This window comes from Tamandua tetradactyla, chromosome 4 (assembly GCF_023851605.1).
Source record: "Tamandua tetradactyla isolate mTamTet1 chromosome 4, mTamTet1.pri, whole genome shotgun sequence".
NCBI classification, from domain to species: Eukaryota; Metazoa; Chordata; class Mammalia; order Pilosa; family Myrmecophagidae; genus Tamandua; species Tamandua tetradactyla.
The window spans coordinates 86,963,217-86,977,065 of NC_135330.1; positions in this window are offsets into that span (position 1 = coordinate 86,963,217).

Below are 13,849 nucleotides of genomic sequence, written 5' to 3' on the forward strand. Positions count from 1 at the left end.
TACTCCCCTAGTAGCTGTCCTGGAGAAGAAACTAAGATCCGCGCATCTTATTAAGCTGCCATCTTCTCCGGAAGTCCGACTCCATGTATTCTTGATAGCAGATAGTCCTTGAATTTTCTGTTTTTATGCACAGTGGGAAAAATACTAGAATTCTCAGCTCATGTTCTGGGATTTTTCCCAATTTCTTTATCCCTGATACTGCATATTATGAGGGCAATAAAGTCTATTTTGAATGTCCTTATAATTTCAAAGCACATCATGGTGTTTCATGCCCTTACCATATCCCAGACCCAATGTCCAGAGTATGTTTTATTTTTTCATTGTCTGATGAAGTATGTTCAAATCTTGGCATTTCATTTATTTATGGACTCTAGGCCTGATTGCAGGTTTCTCATGACTCCAAAGTTTTATCCACAGATACTAATTTGACTGATTTTCAGTTTAAAAATACTGCATAGCTTCTTGTTTAAAACAACTATTTATGACTTTGTTTTGTATTCACTTGCTCCTCGACATCATTATTTTTAATGACTCTCTGATTTTCCCTGCATGGTTTGGTTCATATTTACTTAGGTAAAACAAGATTCATGATCAGGGATTTAATATTCCATTTATGCATTAATTTTTTACGTATCTCTGAGGGTTGATATCTTTTGATTCTTTCATGTACTGAATCCCCATTTACTTTAATTATATATGTGGACAAATAAACTCTATGTGTAACTGTGCTTTTTCTCCACACAGGGTTGTAAACAGATGCATTTCATGAAGATTATCTTTCCTTCATTAAAAAATATTTATTGTGTTTACTTAGTGTAGTGTGGTGGACAAAGATGAGGAAGAATCATTCTTACCTTTAAGCAGTTTACAATCTAGTGACTGAGACATTTGTGTTCATAAGAAACTATAATAAAGTAAGAAAAAAAGGGCCCTGAGAAAAGCAGGAGCAAAATGTTATAGATCATAGGGTAATTAATTCTGATTTGGCAGATTGGGAGATGCCTAATAGTTTACTGTGGAAGAAATATTCACATTAACTTGAACACATTATTTTTCAAGGAGGTTTTCTTCTCATATAAACATAGGAAGCCATGTTTTTTTTTCAAAAAATAAACAAGCTGACATCATTAGACATGAAAAATCCTCTCCCCCTAAAAAGATACAATTAGCAATAATGGATAAGTCAAAATCCACATTGAGTCATTAATATTAATAAGGAAAAATGAAAAGAAATGCCAGATATTCCTCCTGGTAATATAGAAAAGATGAAAATGAGAAATATCTGATATTTTAATCTGTAAGTTTGAATAAAATAAAGCAGAGTACATCCTTTATAATTTATTAGAAAAGTTATCTCATTGCTTCCCTATTCCTTCTTTTTTCTTATAACGTATAGGCTTCACTTTTTCTAGTTTACTCTTAACATCTTCCTGTCAGGGCATTCTGATTAGGTAACTTGAAGGCGAAAGGGGAGGAAGGGATCAAGAAATCATTTTAACTGGCTTTATTTCACTCTTGTTTTTTGCTATCAAATGGCACTCTTCTGAAATTGATATACTGTAACAATTGTAGAAGATAGTTGCTAGCATTTTGAGTATATTTATGCTAGAAAAGAATATGTTTGTAAGATCCGAACTCTACTGAATTATCTTCTTCCCATGCTCAGGTTCTTTAAATGACCCACAGTGTTGTTTTTTTGTTGTTGCTTCATTATTATTTTCACCTCTTAACTCCTAGCATGAATGTGATCCAGTGTTTTTCATTAACAAGATCAGTAGGAGGAAAAAGACAGCCTAGTCTTGAATCCCAAACTACTGTGGCCATCAAATATTTTCAATCTGAAGCTTAACTGTGTTCTATCAGTTGTTAATGTTAGAGGAATTCCTTGTATATTCTAATATAAAGGACCAGGTCCCATAGAAATATCCCTTTTCCTATAGACACATCTGGAATAATGTACACAGAGAAAAGTTGACATTCTTTTTAAACATTTTAACATTATCAATAGGAGCTAATTGGAACAAAGTTAATTTTCAAAAATACATAATAAAGCCAAGATTCCTTCATGTTTACTCCCACTGGCTCTCTTGTATGCTGTGATGGTTAAGTGTATCAAAATTTGGCTAGGTTTTCATGTCCAGTTGTTTGTTCAAGAAAGAGTTGGCCTAATTGTTACTGTGAGAACATTTCATGGCCTTTAATTATCAGTAAGTTTATCGATCCTATTGCTGATTATGTCTACACTTAACTGAGAAGTCTGCCTTCAGCAACAAGAGAAGTTTCTTCCAATTAATTGATAGTTTTAAAAAGAGAAGTGTTGATTTCAGCAGTCAGAAGAGAGAATTTTCATCTCTACTTCAGCCAGCCAGCTTCTCCTGGGGAATTAATTGCAAACCTTCGTCAGTATTTCCAACTTGTGATTGATCCTCAGGAATTGTGAATTGCCTAGCCTTATGGTCAGGTGAAACAATTCTTATAAAAGTCTCATAAACATTGCACGTATCTCTTGTCAATGCTTTTCCTTTTCTTTTTTTTCCTTTTTTTCTCATCATTGTTTCTGTAGCTGTTACCTTTTCTACTTTTCCCTTCATCAAACCTGTAATGACTCTAACATCACAGACTCCTAAGTAATTTTGCAAATCTCATTTAACAGTATCATGCTTTGTATTCTCAGCCATCTTCATTGTTCCTGGATTCAAAATTGCCCTCATCTATAGGAAGGCTTTAAATTCTTTCTGTGGCTAAACATATAAATGCATAGGATAAAGATATGGGAGCATACTGTTTGTTGCTCAAAGGTCTCAGAAACAAAAGTTCAAACTGTTGTCACCAAAAGACAGCAAGGCTTTTTGATGATAAAGAAAAGACTAGGCTATTCAATTTTTCAAAATAAATTTATTTGGATTACTAGATATTCATAGACTGATTTTATCAGATTACTTCTTCAGTTTTACCATGACTGCTTTTCTATGTCACTTAGGACACTTTTCTTAGGCAACCACAGTCCACTAAAATTAGCTTTAGCCACAAGGTTGAATTTATCTCAAAGATTGCTTGGTGTCTCACAGAACCATTAAGGATGATCCAAGAATTCATTAGAAATAAATTCTCTAATATGTGCTATTTTTCAATCTCTTAATTTTATACCAATCTGGGTATCTGCTTCATTCTTTTCTGCATTCAGGCATTCTTCCTCTGTGTCACCATTAACACAGTAGAAAATATTGCTAACAACTCCTGACTTTTCTTGGTTTGTCTAGTCCAGGGAAGAATATCTAACTGGTAGATATTCAGGGACCCATTCCTCCTCTAATTAACTGTGGCCAGGGGACTAGAGTAATGTGGAGTCCAAGGGATGCTGGGAGAATTACTGTTACCTTAAGGATATTAGGAATGGAAGGTGGATATATTTGGGGTCAAGGGGTAGAGCAATTGCAGGAAAATGAGAGACTGGGGACTGGACAGATAATTCATTAAGAGATGGGATAAGGTAAAGATGGCTGCTACTCCTGTGCTGCTTCTTTTCCATGAACTGGTAGGGTTTAATTGCTCTTACTTTGCATATGGCATGGTCATAGCAATTTGCTTGATAGACCCTGGTGAAGGTGACTATCTGGGACTTCTGAAGCTAAGTCATAAGAAACCTTGAAGATCCTACTATGCCTCTAATGGCACAAGTTCCTGTATTTCTGGGCTGCCATAAAAGAAACCCAATAATATCAGATGCCATTCTGGAGAGAACAGTTGGAGAGACCACATGAAGAGGTCCTGCAGTGAAGAGAGAGACTTTTGACGAGGCTCTAGCTGTGCTAGCCCCTGGCCATTCACATTATTCCTGCTGAGGTCCCAGAAATTCTGTGGAATAGAAGGGAGTCATCTTCAATGAGCCATGCCTCATTTGCAGATTTGTAAGCAAAATAAAGGATTGATGTTGTCTTAAGTACTTAAATTTTGGGATGCCTAGTGATGCAGCAATAGACACTGAAATTAGAGGAAACTTTTATTCATCCTTGGCATAGCATTCACTCAATAATGAATTATTTTTACTATCTAGGTGTGCTGGTGTGAAAGGATGTATGGACCCTAGAAAAACCATGTTTTAATCAAAATCCCATTTTGTAATGGCAGAATAATCCCTATTCAATACTGTATGTTTGAATCTGTAATTAGATAATCTCCCTGGAGATGTGCTTTAATCAAGTGTTGCTGTTAAACTGGATTAGGTGATGATATGTCTCCACACATTTGGATGGGTCTTGATAAATTTCTGGAGTCCTATAAAAGAGGAAACATTTCAGAGAATAGGAGATTTGGAGAGAGCAGAGAATACTGCAGCACCACAAAACAGAGAGTCCATCAGCCAGTGCTTTGGAGCTGAAGAAGGAAAATGCCCCCTGGGGAGCTTCATGAAACAGGAAGCCAGGAAAAGAAGCTAGCTGGTGATGCCATGTTTGCCATGTGCCCTTCCAGATGAGAGAGGAATACTGACTGTGTTCACCATGTGCCTTTCCAGATGAGAGAGAAACTCTGACTGTGTTTGCCATAAGAAACTCTGAACTTTATCAAAGAAACTCTGAACTTTATCAGCCTTCTTGAACTGAGGTATCTTTACTTGGATTATCAATGCCTTAGATTGGACATTTCAATAGACTTGTTTTAATTGGGACATTTTCTCAGCCTTAGAACTGTTAACTAGCAACTTATTAAATTTTCCTTTTTAAAATCCATTCTGTTTGTGGTATTTTGCATTCCAGAAGCTACCAAACTAGAACACTAGGTATCCTTCAAAATTGTTAGAACTAATTTTCAGACATATTTTGGTGAAATACAAGAAATTTTACCAAGAAAGGCAGAAAACGTAAGCAGCTATAGAAGAGCATGCCTCTAACATTTCTGTCATATAGGAGGTTCTTAAATGTATACTCAGATCAATCATCCAATACGACATTCATAGTTAACATTCTTTTTTGTTTCATTCACCACTGAAGAGACAATAACTGATAATTTATAAAATATGTAGGTGCCATCATAGTAACTAAATTAAGCATTCCATAGCTGTTTTCTCTTTGAATAAATAAAAGTTAATTGTTGAATGCTTGACATATTCCAGGCACTGTCCTAAATAAGATATTTATTTTACACATACCACATGAAAAGTTGTCAGTTAGAAATTTGCCTAGTCTCCAGGCAGTATGGGAGGTTTACTATTATCATCTATGTTAACAAAAACTTCACTAAGTTGACTACCCCAATAATAAAATTTTCTTCCTATCTGCATTAAGGTCAAGTAAATAAATCAATAAGTAGAAAAATGTATCTCAATTAAAATATATTAGGCCTCCTCAATTTTTATTCCCCAACTACACTGCATGATGCCTCCATTTCATTATAATATCCACTCTTTTTCAAACAAAAAATCAATTTTAAATTCTGAATTTCTTTGTAGCAAGTGTATAGTTCTTTATGCATTGTTTTATGTACATAACCTAATAATCTCTTTTCAGGTTTTTCTAAATATCTCATCTTTATTTTATGTAATCTTAGAAAAGGATTTAATGCACTAAGATGGGTATAAAAAGTGAATACAGAGCAGGCCACAGTGGTTCAGCAGGCTAGAATGTTTGCCTGCAATTCCAGAGGACCCAGGTTCGATTCCTGGTGCCTGCCCATGTAAAAAAAGAAAAAAGTGAATACATAAAGAAAATATATTAGTGTTACCCTGATCACAAAAATGATTTGATAAATTGGAATTTTATCTTAGCTCTACTGTTTACACTTCACATGGAATATATATTTGGCAGCTTAACTAGCTATTTTGGTAAATCAGAAGGAAAACATATCTTCACAGTGAGGAATTTTTTAAAGTCCTGTACTTAGAAAGTCTCCCTCAGAAATCAAATCATTGCTTTACATTTCCCTGAAAGCATAAAATTTTCTAACAGGCATTAAGATCCTAAATCAAATAGTGTACTTGAAAGATTTTTGTTGGGCAGAAATTTGGGACAATAGCTTTCTTTTCCCTTTGAGTTCTAGTCAACTGAGCGTATGAATAAGCAAGTGCAGCTTCAGATGGAGGACATTTAAGTGAGCAGAACATTTTTTGAGAATATTTAGGAGTTCTCACAACTGGTGAAATAGGAAATGAGTAATTCATATATAAAGGCAAAAAAATTGTCATTTGAAATTGCTGTTAAAATAATTCATGATAGCATTTCAATCTGTGGCCAGGAAATGTGACCTTGTGAAGCACAGTATCATCCCTTCAAAATATTTTGTAACAAATGAGATTTAGAATAACCAGTACACACCAAAGAAAGAAATAATATATTCAAAAGCAATCAATCAAATTGTTCAATATCAGAATGATATTTTTAAATTGATCTACTGCATTTTTCAAAATTTTGCCCAGTATTCTTTTTCTGCTGAAACAAAAGTATCACCAGATGGGAATAAATGGAAGGCTATTTTATATGTAGAAGCTTATGCTTAACATATTTTTAAGAATACAGTTCATGGATCCCAAGCCTTGTATCTATTTCAAAAATCTTAACTGCTTCTAATATTCCATGTTTTATTTATTTATCTTTTTCCCATGGGAACTGCAGACAATTTATGGATGTAATTGGAACTTAATCTTTTAATGTGGTCACAAAATGCAACTAAATTTTACTTTGCATCTACTTTTCTTCAGTGCTTGAGTTTTGGTTGTATCCAACACTGGACAGCACAAACCTCAGCAACATCTTTTGTGATCCAAAGTAAAATCCATCAGCCTATGCTATGACATTGCAACATTCTCCTGTACCCACTTCTATACTTTACTCATTCAAGAGCAGATGCTTTTCACTTAAGTTTGAAAAGTGCACCTTAAGAAGGTGTCAGCAGTGAAACACTTTGAGGAAAAATAGTGCTTTTACTTTTTATTAATTGAAATTCTTGTACATTGTTTTAGATTTTTTACATAAAAATACAATCTAGGAATAATGTTTACTTCTTGTCTTCCTTTTATTAAATTTATTTCTTTTACTTGCTTTGTTGTAGTGACTGGGGCTGCCTGTAACACACTGAATAGAAGTGGATTTAGCAAGCCTTCTTAATTTATTTCTCAATCTCTCATAAAAATATTTATTCAATATTTCACCATTAATATTTAGATACTATATGTAGTAATTAGATTCAGGTGTCAGCTTTGCCAGGTGATGGTGTCCATATTTAATGATATTCTTTCTGCATTTGGAATTTCCTCCTATCATTCTCTACAAATTCCTCAATGTTGATTGACATCTTTCTGGTGAAGCACACATTCCTAGATTTACAGAGAGGAAGAATTCAGCTTCCTTGAATCATTGATTTTTACTTTGACCTATTCATTTCAAATACACCAACTAGTTACAATGTCAGTTTATATATTTCATTATTTAGTAGTTTTCTCAAGTTTCTGATATGTACACACAGTCTATTAAAACCTTGCAGACTATTTAGTTTTTCCAGTCATCCATATGGGCTTGTGCTTGCCAAGTGCTAAGTTGACATCTGTTGTTCCTAATTCCAGTAAATATCATGAAATTTTATGCATACCATCAGTTTCCCATACATACACTATCAATTTGTTCTGTGACAAGTCACTTGTGCAAACAGCTTAAAGTTCTTATTTACTAAAATTTACATCAAGTGAAAACTAAACCCTTTTTTTACTGATATTTTAAATTTGTAAACTGGATGTCTTGAATTGTCATAGCAGATCATAGGAATTTTAGTTCACTCATTTTAACCTTTTTGTACTTATCTGCAGAAGAGGAAGTCTGAGACAGAGAAGGGTGAGAAGAACTCAACTGGCCATTGCTAGTTTTTAAGATGGAAGAGGTGATGTGTTAAGAAATATTGACAAACCAAGTAGCCCCCAGCTAACAGCTGGGGAAATAGGAAATAGGGGCTGAAACCTACAGCAGCAAACTGGATCTGTAAACAATATGAATGGACTTGGAAGTTCATTCTTTCCAAGAACACCCAACTAAGAGTGTAATCAACCCAACACCTTGATTTTTGACTTGTCAGATCTTAAGCATAAAAGCCAATAAAGGGGGGTGCAAGGGTAATTCAGTGTTAGAATTCTTGACTGCCATGTGGGACACACAGGTTCAATTCCAGGTCCACGCATATCTCACAAAAAAAACCCAACAAAACAAGCAAAAATTCAACAAATGGTGATGCAATAACAGGACACTCACATGGAAAAATAATGAAATATGACCTTGCCACACAGCATACCAAAAAAAATAAAAAGAAAAACCAATAAGTTTTGTCAGAATTTCTGAATTAAAGAGTTGTGAGCTGATGGAAAATTAATACAAATATTTGGAGTGATTTTTCTTCAACTAATGTACTTGGATATAGTAAAGGTACTACCTAGCTACTATAAAATTTTTACCTTGAGAAATTGAGCTGATTGCAAATGAAGTCATGTTGAGAACAATAACATTAATATTAAATATTAGAAATTAATATACAATCTGTTCAGTTGCCTTACATTAGGGACTGGTGGGAAATGATTTTGTTATTACAACCTTAATAAAGAAAATTCTTCAACTGCTTCAAGCCTTAGCTTGATAATCAAACTCAATCCTAAGGAATTTTCTCTTACTCAGAGTAAGAGAAGATCAGGAGAGAAAAGAGAGTCCAAAGACTTTAGAATAGTTATTGAGAGGTTGTTGAGGGATGTCTAGTTGGAAGCAGAGACTCATCCACAATAGTAAATGTAACACAATGGAGATTGCCATCTCTCCTCAGAATTCAGGAAAATAGTTCTCACCATGGTCCAAATACCTACCATGTTCAGTTTGGTATAATACAGTTACAGGAATTAAAAAAGAATAAGCTCTCACACATTACACATCTGGAGATATTCATCCTAATGGAGTAGGGGATGAACTTAAGTCCAGGGTGAACTCCAAAATTTTTTTCAGGAAAAACCGCATATCAATGGTGATCCCTGAATTTAGGTAGAAGAATTTACTCAATAAGTCACTAAAAAGTAAATATAGAATGGGGATCTAAACACATAAATAAAGAAACCTCATTTAAGAGCAAAAATTGCATGGGAAGGTGTCAGAAGATGATGGGGAGATGCTGTAAGTTACAGGAACACAACTTCACAGAATTGAGCCTGCACCAATCTCATTGTGACAATGACACACAGCTACCCATCCATGGAAGGGAATTTGAGATGTCTGGATGAATTGGAGCATTACATATTTCATACTTAGTTTGCATTCTAATATTGGCAGAATTGGTGAATGGGGAATCTAGTTTGCCATAACATAAGTTTGCTGGTGTAGAAAGAGCAAGGGGAAATGAGGCATGATCAACAACATTACCCTTGCCTGAGGCTTACATTCTCTTGAACTGATTACACAGAGTACTCCCTTCAGCTTCTGCTTTCTGAATATCTTATTGTTTTTTTCCATTAAAAAATACATATTAAGTCTCCTGGAATAATTAATAATTGATGAATATCATTTAGAAGTAAATAAATATATAAAATCTTGGTGTAGAAAATTATATAATCATATTTAATTAAATTAAAAATGTGACATTTAGGCATCATAAGACAAACAAGGCAATGAAGCATGCTTATTCCACCTGCTTCTAGCACATGAATTTGATTCTGATAATTTACTTATAATTTTTGCTCTACCCTGAAATACACAGGATTTTAATGTACTCTAGTGTTGATATTTTGGTATATCCTATCTTTCTGTCTATACTGAATAAAATACATACTTTGAGGATTTATATTTTTCTTTAAATTCATCTTTAAGAACAAAACTGTGGGGCGGGCCGCGGTGGCTCAGCGGGCAAAGTGCTTGCCTGCCATGCCGGAGGACCTCGGTTCGATTCCCGGCCCCAGCCCATGTAAAAAACAAGCAAACAAACAAAATACAATAAAACAAGAAAATGTTTAAAGATGTTTCCCTTTCTTCCTTCCTTCCATCCTTCCTTCCTTCTCTCTGTCTTTCCTTCCCTTCCTCCCTCTCTCTTTAAAAAAAAAAAAAAAAAAAGAACAAAACTGTGTTTTATTTTACTATTTTATTTTTTAGTCAACCCATATCATCCATTCAATAGATATTTATTTACTGAGTGTAAATTGTGTACATAAATTTTGTATACTGTGAATCAAAACTCCACATATATTTTATGGAGAAAATTAATATTTGTATTTAATGTATATGTGGTAAGGGCACAGAAAATATTAAAATTAATTATAATATGGAAAAAATTGCAAAAAAATATATTTACATTCTTTATGTAAGAACATGTAGGTTTTACAGTTCGATGTTATGTACTAAAGAAGGATTTGATAAAATATAATATTCTGAAACTATGTAGAATGTAGAAATAAATATTACTTACAAATAGAAATAGGTGAAATGATAAGTTTAGGAATATTCATACATATTGTTCCCTGAGTAATCAGGTCCTTTTTCTCTGAATAAAGAGTCTCATATATCTGGCCATTATCCAGGTAACTGTTGCCCACCAACTTGGTATCTTGCAACTCAGGAAAAATTTCAGTTACATAAAGTTCCTGAAAGATGCTTTGACTTCATTCTGAGTATATGATGAAACACATAAACTGAGATAAGAGGCTTCTAACTATCCCTGCATGCTATTTGCTTAGTTCTAACAAACTTTCCATCTTTATGTGCCCATTCAACATATAATGATGACTATGGTTGTAGTTAACATTTTAATGCTTACTGTGCTTTATAAATGTACTCCATTAAAAATTAATCTTCATAAATACTCCATGAGTTGGGAATTATCTCTGCTTTCTAGGTGAAAAAAATTGTTTTATAGGTGGAAATAATGAATTTCCCAGATGACGTAGCGAGTAAAGTTAGATCAGGAATTTGCAACCAGGTAACTGTATAGAACTTTGTCTTCAATATGTGTGCTAACTCACATATATGTTGTTTTGTGCTTTTTCTTCCCAGAGTCTTCCTCTTTCAATATATCAATCTGTTCAGCATTTATTCCTGTCTCTAGGTCTTTATAAATTAAGTCAGAAATTACAAAAATCCATAAAATAATCAACTAGGTGGTGATGTTTTTCGTATCTAACTTATTACATTTTAGAGGACGGAGACTTTTTCATTTTATACATTAGTAATAATAGCAATAGCAATAACAAAGCCTGACATATTTTTTTACTAATGACTAAATATGAAGAGAAGGAAGGAAAAAGGAAAGAAAAAGTGCTAGGGGTTGCTGTTGTGAAAATCTGCAGAATAAAGTCCAAGTGAAAATAGTATTGTTTACTTCCCTAATTTAACTTATGAACACCATAATGTGAAATTCTATTGGTTTGTCCAGAAATGGAGAAAAATCACATTTTTCTACCTCTGTATGTCAAATTTTCTGCAAGCTAGGAGATACAAAGGGGCATTAATATTTTGTGCATTCTCAATTAAAGATATATGGGACTCAATGCATGATAGTCTTTTGGTTATGTCCCACAAAATCTTAAATTCTATTAGGCTTCTCAGTAAAATACAATGTAATGATTTGTACTGAATGCTTATTTATCATTATTTTCACCTTTTAGTTTAAAATGATTTTATACTTAAAGAAAATTTTCAAGAATTTTACAAAAGAACTCCTGAATGTTTTTTTTGTGCAGACTCATCAATTTTTTAACATTTTTCTATGATTTGCTTTATTATTTTCCCTCAGTATAAAATCACATTATAGTTTTCTTAACCCATAATGATTCAGGATGCACTTCCTACTAGCAATAGTGTTTAATTATTTCTGCAAAAACAGTTATCAAATTCAAGAAATTTATCATCAATTTACTTGTTATCAGTCACAGCAATATGCTTTGTGATTATGTATTTTCTAGTACAAAATCCAGCCAGTCTATGATCACAAATTGCTTTTAGCCTTCATATCTGCTTGGTTTTCTTTAATCTGCAGCAATTCCTTATGCTTTCTTTGTTTTTCATGTCACTCACATTTTTGAAGAATAAAGCCAGTAAATTTATAGAATATTCCTTGAATTTCTATGTTGTTTCTCTATGAATGGATTCAAGTTATGCATTTGGACTTGGATTCTTCTTAAATGATGCTGTCCTCCTCAGAGTGTCACATTTAGTGGCATATTGTGCCTTTCTACTTCTTATTGCTGATGTTAATTTTGATTTCTTGGTATTATAATTATCTGTAGCTACACAAAAATATGATCACAGAATTAGCAACTTAAACACACACAAACACACACATTTATAATGTGACAATTACTATGAGCCAAGAATCTGGCCATGGCTCAACTGTATCTTCTGCTTCAATGCTTCACATCACTGAAATAAAGTTGTCACCTGAAGATGGGATATCATCTCCAAGATTGACTGGGGAAGGTTGTACTTCAAAACTTCATGTGCTGTTGGCAGTATTTTTTTCTTGTAAGTCACAGAACTGAAGTCTTCCATTCTTTGTCCATGGACCTCTCAGTAGAGAAACTTACAATGCAGCAGCTTCCTTCACTTAATCCAGCATGAGAGAGTCTGCTAGCAAGATGTGTTTCAATCTTGTATGTGAGGGCATTTGAGACTGTATATATTATATTTCTCAACAACCACATATCCTACAGTTCTAGCTTCTACTGATGATTATTACCAGAATAAATTTGCTACATTTATTCTAAAATAGTAATTTTCTAACTCTTCATTTATACTGTAGCCATTAGCAAGCATTCTGTTTTTAGAAAAGTCTAGGTTTATTTCATAGCTATTTGCTTATGTATTTATCTGCAATCCATATGGGCCTATTAATGATTTTGTTCAATGAATTTTAATTTGTAACAGTCATTTTAATGTTAATGCTCTTATTTCCCCAGAATATGAACAGAGCAGCTCTTTCAAGCTGGATGCTATATCTAGTTCAGTCAGGGATACTGTACATAGAATAAAACGCACCCACTTAAGTGTATAGACAGATGAGTTTTAAGACATGTATATGACACAATAAGACACAGAACCTTTTTATCCTACTAAAATATTCCATCTTGCCCTTTTGACTTCTTGCTGTAAAGTCCCTTCCAATGCAGTGTGATTTTCTTTGCATCGCTATGGATTAGAATTCTGCCTATACTAGAATTCCATAAACATGAAATTCACTGAATGTACTTTTATGTGTCCAGCTGCTATTTTTTGTGCTAAATAATGTCATTATGATTCATCTATATTGTTACATGTAATAGTCAATTGTACCTTTTTATTGTGGTGCATACTATTTTGTATGAGTATACAGTTTGTTTATTAATTATTCTTCTGATGGGTTTTTGACAAGTAACAATGGGCAAGTTATTTTCTGTGCCTCAGGTTTCTCATATGTAAAATTGGGATGTTCATTGTACTTGTGTGGTAGGGTTGTTGTAAGAATGGAATGAGTTAATACTTAGTGCCTGACAAGTACTAAGCATTCATGAAATGTTAGCTGTAGTTATGATTGCTATTGTCAGAGAATACATGGGAGCTTATTTGTATTTGTAACCTTCTTCTATAACAAAATTAGTATGAAAGCAAAGATATTAGTTGTGTAAAGAGAGTTCTTCATCCCCAGCTTCTAAAAAGAAACACAGGTCTTAAAAAACCCAAAGATTCTGCAAGATGGACAACCTGGCAATCACAAAAATTGCCCAAGGAATCAAAAGAGACTTTTGCCTTGGCATTCTCAATGCCAAAATTCTCTTAGCTGGTCCTAAGTCCTAAGACTATCATAACTTTGGAAGGAGAATCCTGCCCTTTGAAGTGGTGTTCTTGGTGGGGCAGCTGCCATGCTTTCCTTTATA